Source organism: Hippopotamus amphibius, chromosome 13 (assembly GCF_030028045.1).
Source record: "Hippopotamus amphibius kiboko isolate mHipAmp2 chromosome 13, mHipAmp2.hap2, whole genome shotgun sequence".
Classification (NCBI taxonomy): domain Eukaryota; kingdom Metazoa; phylum Chordata; class Mammalia; order Artiodactyla; family Hippopotamidae; genus Hippopotamus; species Hippopotamus amphibius.
In genome coordinates, this window is record NC_080198.1 from 47939791 (window position 1) to 47947314 (window position 7524).

The 7524-nt window shown below is 43.8% G+C and overlaps 1 non-coding gene across 1 annotated transcript; it reads left to right on the forward strand.

Moving 5' to 3' along the window:
* The first annotated feature begins 1912 nt into the window (after positions 1-1912).
* On the forward strand, positions 1913-1985 carry TRNAE-CUC (transfer RNA glutamic acid (anticodon CUC)). The gene has a single exon. It is a non-coding gene; the product is annotated as a tRNA-Glu (tRNA).
* Positions 1986-7524: the final 5539 nt, after the last annotated feature.

Genomic DNA, 7524 nt, shown 5'->3' on the forward strand with positions numbered 1-7524 from the left:
GAAGAATGCATTTTTTTAAAGAATCTTTTTTATAGTGTTTTAATTAATTGATTAATTTCTTTATTGGCTGCATTGGGTCTTCGTTGCTGCATGCGGGCTTTCTCTAGCTGTGGCAAGTGGGGGCCACTCTTCGTTGCAGTGCTTGGGCTTCTCATTGCGGTAGCTTCTCTTATTGTGGAGCATGGGCTCTAGGCACACAGCTCAGTAGTTGCAGCACAAGGGCTCAGTGGTTGTGGCTCGAAGTCTCTAGAGCACAGACTCAGTAGTTGTGGCACACGGGACCAGTTGCTCAGCTGCATGTGGGATCTTTCTGAACCAGGGATCGAACCTGTGTCCCCTGCATTGGCAGGCAGATTCTTAACCACTGTGCCACCAAAGAAGTCCAAAGAATGCATTTTTTTAAAAATCAAAATGGAATAACCGTGGTTCAGGCATCCAAAATGGGGCTGGGTGGCCATGGTGGATGTGGTTTCAGACGTGTTCCTGCATTACTGAGAACGTGAATTTTCTGAACTGTATCATACTCAAGGACACCACCGGCCATTCTCAAAGTAATATCTGCTAGCTGCTGCCAGCTGCAACCGGATGGTCTCAAGGTCTCCCCTTGCACTTACACAACCCTTTGGACCAATCCTTGCTAACAACCACCCTTCTTGCCAGCTCTGCTCCTAATTCTTGACAAACAACTTATGTAATTTTGTGTTTTTTTGCCTTTATGAGCCTCCCCCTGTTTTGGAGACCAGTTGAACACAATTCAAGTGCTTCTTGAATCTGTGTCTCCTGGGCTGTAGTCCTCAGTTTTGCTCAAAGGAAACTCTTTTCTATTCCTATTATACATTATTTATCAACAATTTTCTTCAACGATACGTATGCCTCTTTGGTCAGCCTCCCCTGAAGTGCATGGCTGAGCACAGAAGGTAGATACCTAATCGTAACACAGCACCTGGGTGGGGGTGTTGGGAGCTGGATAAAATGGATGCTAGAGAGACAACCACAGTATCAGTTCCGGGTTTCTTGAGGCCAGCTTCTCCTACAGTGCTTTCTGTGAACCACCCGCGTGAAAATCATTTATGGAGCTTATTACATGCAGATAACCAAGCCAAAGGCATTGTCTGATACATGACAGGAGCTTAAGAGATATTTGTTGGAAGGAAGGAAGAGAGGAAGGGAGAGATGGAGACCGAATTAGATTCACCCTCGGGTGACTCACTGACCCTGGAGAACCACTAACTTAGGCTGAAAGCTGTAGATTCACCTCTAGTCGCTTCATTACGGATCTCACAGCGGAAGGGATGCAGTACGTGACCATGTTGCCACACGTACCTCTCTGCTCTGACACCCTCAGTGATGTTAAGATGACAGGAGGGCCCATCAGCTGTACTTAACATACATTATTAATATGGCTTCCAGCTTCACTTGCTGAATCCCGGATTCCTGTTACAACACTCCTTGAAAAATAAATGACCGTGGTAATGGCTTCCACCCTGTGGACTAACACACTGAAAACGTCCAAGAAGACAATAAGTATGGAGTGTGTGGAAAGCAGCATCTGGGACTTTTTTTTTTTTTTAATGTAATAAAAGATCTCAGGGGTGATTTTTGCATTTGGAAAGCAGCTGCCACCAACAGCAAAGGCTAGCCGTTTACCTTTTGAATAACTCTAAATAGAGTCTTACATAGTGCTCAGTCTCCAGTTAACTAACATTGATTGCCAGGCAAAAGCAAGCTGGGAGCTGACAGACATTATGTCAGAGGAGGGACTTGTTGCTGGAGAAACTAAACAGTGATCAGCTCCATTTTATTGATTGTAAATAATCTGATTTTTTTTCCCAAGGGCCTGCTTAACTTCTTCACTGGTTGTCTAAATAATCATTTCAAGTTTCGTGTATCCAAAATAAAATTCTTGGGGAATTCCCTGGTGGTCCAGTGGTTAGGACTCTGTGCTCTCACTGCCAAGGGCCCAGGTTCAATCCCTGGTCAGGGAACTAAGATCCCACAAGCAGCACAGTGTGGCCAAAATAAAATAAAATTCTTGATTATACATTCACTGCTGATGTTCCTGTCTTAGTTTTCATTTTTGTTTTTTGGCTTCGCCTCACAGAGTGAGGGATTTTATTTCCCCAACAAGGGATCAAACCCGTGCCCACGGTAGTAAAAGCACAGAGGCCTAACCACTGGACTGCCAGGGAATTCCCTTTTTAAAAAATGTTTTGAAGTATAGTTGACGTACAATATTTTATAAGTTACAAATGTACAATATAGTGATTCACAATTTGTAAAGATTATTCTCCATTTATAGTTATTATAAAGTACTGGCTATATTCCCTGTGTTGTGCAATATATCCTTGTAGCTTTATTTTATACCTAATAATTTGTACCTCTTAATCCCCTACACCTATCTTGTCTCTCCCACTGGTAACCACTAGTTTGTTCTCTATATCTGTGAGTCTGCTTCTTTTTATGTTATATTCATTAATTTGTTGTATTTTTTACATTTTAAATATGTGATATCATACAGTATTTGTCTTGCTATCTGACTTATTTCTCTTAGCATAATACCCTCCAAGTCCACCCATGTTGCTGCAAATGGCAAAATTTCCTTCTTTTTTATGGCTGAGTATTCAATTGTTCCATTATATTCTTCCTGTCTCAGTTTTTCTCCCTTCCTTGTCTTGCTGTTTCAACCCCTACACTTCTGCTCCCTGATCACCTCCCTAAAAGACTGCTTGCTCCTGAATCCCTGCTTTTTGAGCAAACCCAAACTAAGGCAGGTGACAATAAAGGAACAAAGAGTTCTTAAGATATTACTAGATCACTATTTCAAAGAAATTGTGAATATTATGCATATAGCACGAATGACATATACTTGGAAGTACAGCATGATTAAAGACTCATAAGACACTGATCATTGGGAATAAGCTAGTAGTATCTTCTCTTCCTTTTTTTTTTTTTTTTTTTTTTGTCTTGGAAAGCATTATCCTAAAGGATGGCTGAGGACAATTATCAAGGATAATCCTCTACAAATTATAAAATCCATCCCTGCTCAGCTCTGTCCCCTCCCCCATCCTGCTTCAAGCCCCTACCACTGTGCCCTGAGGACACTGCCCTAGTAAATCCCTTGCATTGGAATCCTTGCCTCATACTCTGCTACTAGGGAACCTGACCTGAGAGAGAAGTACAGGATGACGAGGGCTCTGGAAAACATATCACATAAGGAGATGGTGAAGGAGCTGAAATATTGAGTCTAGGGGAAAAAAATGTGGGGAAATCTGATAAGCAGATGCCTTCAGATATTTAAAAATTAAATACACTAGTAGATCATACAGAGTGAACTAAGTCAGAAAGAGAAAAGCAAATATCATATAGTAACACATATATATGGCATCTAGAAAAATGGTATAGATGATCTTATTTACAAAGCAGAAATAGAGACACAGACGTAGAGAATAAATGTATGGATACCAAGGGGAAAGGGGTGGGGTGGGAGGAATTGGGAGACTGGGATTGACACATATGTACAATTGATACTAGGTATAAAATAGACAACTGATGCGAACACACTGTATAGCACATGGGACTCTACCTAATACACTGTGGTGACCTAAATGAGAGGGAAGTCCAAAAGGGAGGGCATTTCTGTATGTGTGTAGCTTATTCATTTTGTTGTGCAGTGGAGACTAACACAACATTGTAAAGCAACCATACTCCAATAAGAATTAATAAAAAATGATAAATAAATAAATAAATAAATAAATAAATAAATAAATACAGTCATAGAAAAAGGACAGTTTGGATAGAAATTAGACCAAGGCAGAATTTAGATGAGTGTCAGAAAGAACTTTCTAACAATCAAAGCTTTACAACATAGGTATAGACTGCTTTGCAAATTGGCACCCTGCGTGGGAAGTATTCGCACAGAATAGAGGACCACTGGATAGGACATAGGAGGAGGAACTCTGGACATTGGCAGATGATTCACTGGACCAAAGGCAATGCTCTATTTGTTGTTATTCTAAGTGGCCACAAGATGGCAACAGAGAGTTCACCCCAAAGGTGATTGAATAGAAAATTCTGGTTGTTTCCACAGATCTGATTCAGATCTTCAGACACTACAGGATGTGTTGTGCTTACATTATAAGCCCTTATAGATTCATGACACACAAACTTGCAAAGTTGAAACATTTCCCCCAAATCATACTGAAAAAAATGGAATCTCAGAGGTAGAAAGAGGTAAAACCTGATCATTAAGATTACACCCAATCAGGGTAAACACCCTTCTTACTGATGCCACTTCTGTCTTGACACACAGATTTCTAGGTCCAGCCATTGTGTACCTTCCAAGAGAGGGCTGTGTGTTGGAAACAGACTCAACCAAGGGCCTTCACGTTAGGCCTCAGCCTCTACTGGCTTGTGGTCCTCACAGAAAAACTTCTCCACTAACCTCAAGTCTACAGGAAGATGTACTCACACTGAGGGCCTAAGGACTATCAGGGATACACCTGTGATTCCATGAAGCCAATTTATGTCAGAGTTCTGTTTGCAACCCTGAGGCCAACTAATGCCACCAGGCCTCACGACCCTGGCTTGCCTGGTCCCCATGCTGTGGTAGCCAGCCTCCAAGATGGTCCCCAGTGAACCCTTCCTCCTGGTATCAGTGCCCTTGGGCTGCTCCCTACCACTGAATCGGGGCTGGTTCATGTGGTCAGTAGGATACAGGAGTAGTGATGGTATGTGTCTTCTGAGGCTAGGTCAGAGACATCGCGCCTTCTACCATACTCTTCTCGGATCACCCGCTCCGGAGGAAGCCAGCTGCTGTATTGTGGGGACATTCCAGCAGCCCTATGGAGAGTTCCTTATGGGAGAAGAACTGAGCCCTCCTGCCAACAGCCAGGACTGACTTGTCAATCATGTGAGAGAGCCATCTTGGAAACAGGTCCTCTAGCTCTGGTCAAGCCTTCAGATGACCACAGCACCCACCAGCATCTTAAGTGCAACGGCATGAGAGAGCCCAGTCTAAACTACCCAGCGACACTCTTCCTGAAACCGTGACCCACAGTGGATATGAGATAGTAGTTTAAACAACAAGAAACATTAAGTTTTAGAGTAATTTGTTATGAAATAAATATCAATAACTAATATAACACCCAAGATGGCCACATACACTTTCGTTTCAAATATCTTCCTCTCTTCACTCTGGCTGCTGTCCTTGCAATGCGGGTGCAATAACACTAACCTGTTAACTTTGAGATGCAACACACGTTTTCCAGCACTTCCATTACTGAATCGCTCTGCTTTATTTGTCAGTGGGGATCTTGAGAATTCCTGCTCCCTGGCTCCCATTGCCTGGCTTCCATGACACAATACTGACCCAGTTCTACCGATTTTCTCTTTCAGGTCTTCCCGCCTCTTTCTTCAAAGAGGCTTCTTTTTCTCCATGCCACATAAATGCTGGTGTCATCTCAGAATCTATCCTTTTTTTAAAAAAAAATTTTATTTATTTATTTATTTTTGGCTACGTTGGGTCTTCACTGCTGCACATGGGCTTTCTCTAGTTGCGGCGTGTAGGAGCTAGTCTTCATTGTGGTGTGCGGGCTTCTCATTGCAGTGGCTTCTCTTGCTGTGCAGCACCAGCTCTAGGTGCGTGGGCTTCAGTAGTTGCGATGCATGGGCTCAACAGTTGTGGCTTACAGGCTCTAGAGCACAGACTCAGTAGTTGTGGTACACAGGCTTAGTTGCTCTGCGGCATGTGGGATCTTCCTAGACTAGGGATCGAACCCATGTCTCCTGCATTGGCAGGCAGATTCTTAACCACTGCGCCACCTAGGAAGTCCTCAGAATCTATCCTTGTTTTCTTCTCTTGACCCTGAGCCAACTCCACTGGTTGTCTTGGTGCTCCCCTGGCTCCAGTGGCTATCACTCCAGAGATGGTCACCAAATCCATCTCTCTAGCCTACATCCCACTCCCCACACCCACCTGCCCGCAGGCAGCGGTGCACTGAAGCCCGCTCACAGCAACTCACAAGAGCCAACGGTACACATCTCTTCCCAACTCCATATTTAGCAATGTCACATTGGGAGCTTTAAATCAGCCACGTGGAAATCAAAATGCAATTTACACCATGGCATTCCACAAGTGCTACCAATCAGGAAGGGCTTTGTCAAGAGTTGGCAGATAATCACTTATCAGCACATCACTGTTCAACCAGATGCCTCTGCCTTCTGTGTCCCATTAAACACCTCAATTCAACATGTCCCAAACTGACTTTTTTTTTTATTCATTCCAAACTGTTTATTACAGTATTTATCAGGTTTTAATGAAGGAGAGACGTTTTCTGCCTTCAACAGACTTGTACTCCGTTGGAGTAAACAGAAGGTAAACAGGTAGCATGTATGACGCTGGTGAGACTGCAGCACAGGTGGAAGCTCAAGGGGCTCAGGAGCTCAGAGTTGGGAAGACTTTTTTTGGCCGTGCTGTGAAGCTTGTGGGATCTTAGTTCCCTGACGAGGGATTGAACCCAGGCCCATGGGAGTGTAAAGGCGAAAGCGCTGGGCTTCCCTTGTGGTGCAGTGGTTAAGAATCTGCCTGACAACGCAGGGGACACGGGTTCGATCCCTGGTCCGGGAAGATCCCACATGCCACGGAGCAACTAAGCCTGTGCACCACAACTACCAAGCCTGCAAGCCCAGAGCCCGTGCTCCCCAACAAGAGAAGCCACTGTAATGAGAAACCTGCTCATTGTAACGAAAAGTAGCCCCCACTAGCTGCAACTAGAGAAAGCCTGGGTGCAGCAAAGACCCAACACAGCCATAAATAGATAGATAGATGATAGATAGATAGATAGATAGATAGATAGATAGATAGATAGATAAATGTGAAAGCACTGAGTGTTAACCACTGGACAGCCTGGGAATTCTCCGGAGAAGACTTCAAAGAGGATGTCTCGTCTCAGCCAAGACCTGAAGCACTGATGCAAAGTTTCCAGAAGCAAGGGGAAAGAGAAATGTTCCAGGCAAAGGAGGAAGAGCATGAAGACTCGGTGTGAAGAGAGAGCACCCCGTGTTTGGGGAGCAGCAAATGCTTCAGCAGGGAAGGGCCTGGTGTGAGGTGAGCAGAAGTCAGTCCATGAAGGGCTTTATAAGCCCTGACAACTGCTTTGGACTTTTCCTGGAGGCAGTGGTCATGTATTTAAGGTTTGTAAGTCTAATGACAGGACTTGATTTGCTTCTGGGAACACTCACTGTAGTTACAGTCTTGGAGGAGGGATGAGTAGAACTCTCATTCTCCTTTGAATGATTTTCTTTCACCCCAGTGTTCACCGCAGCACAATCTACAGTAGACAAGACATGGAAGCAACCTAAGTGTCCGTCAGTAGGTGAATGGATAAAGAGGATGTGGTACATATATGCAATGGAATATTGCTTGGCCATAAAAAAGAATGACATCATGCCATTTGCAGCAACATGGATGGACCTAGAAATGATCATACTAAGTGAAGTCAGTCAAAAAAGGAAAGACAAATATCA